Consider the following 804-nt stretch of genomic DNA (forward strand, 5'->3'; position numbering starts at 1 on the left):
AAAATGTTCAATTAATAAATACTTAATGAAGCAAAATTGAGCGAAATAGCATTTTTCTGAGCTTAAACAAATGTTTAAAAAAAAATCGAATCAATTTAAATTAAAGAAGAATCAAATTTGCGAATGATATGAAAATTGGAATAGAATAATTGAATATACATAATTAATAATGAATATTAATAATGAAATTTATAATAATGAATAATGAAAAAAATAATGAATAATGAAAAAACACAGTCGATTTTGCTATTAATTATTTTAGCCATAATATTTTTGGCGAGGCGCGATGCTATAATTTCGGAAAGTGTGAATGATATTTAAGAAAAGTTATTAAATTTCTTTTCTAAAATATTTTTCTTTGCAGTTGCACCCTTTTGGAGTCGTACCCTATCCTAAATAAGGATAGATCAAGTGATCTTTTTCCTCTGAATTGGCAAAAGATACCAGTAGGAATGGTATATAGGAACATTATGGTACGCTTCGCACACCATAGACAAAGAACTTAATTATCTGTGAAACAATAGCTAACAAATTATGATTATTAGCGAATTGAAAAAGATAGGAAGGGTAAGATAGTCTATCGGTGGTGAGCGTAAAAGTTGCGAGCGTAAATAGGGGGGATTTCTTTTTTTCCAAGGTCCCTTCGTGAGCAGAATTGTGAGACCATCACGTTAGATTAGTTTCTCTTTTTGTTCTTTTCCCCCCTCCCTTCCCCTCTCCCCTTTTTCTTTTCCGCTTATGTGGCTCCCAAGTGTAGGAGGACAACTTGCAACAGTATCCCATTTTAAATCCAATCTATATTTT

The sequence above is a fragment of the Apis dorsata genome, unplaced genomic scaffold (assembly GCF_000469605.1).
Source record: "Apis dorsata unplaced genomic scaffold, Apis dorsata 1.3 scaffold_115, whole genome shotgun sequence".
In the NCBI taxonomy this organism is placed as follows: Eukaryota; Metazoa; Arthropoda; class Insecta; order Hymenoptera; family Apidae; genus Apis; species Apis dorsata.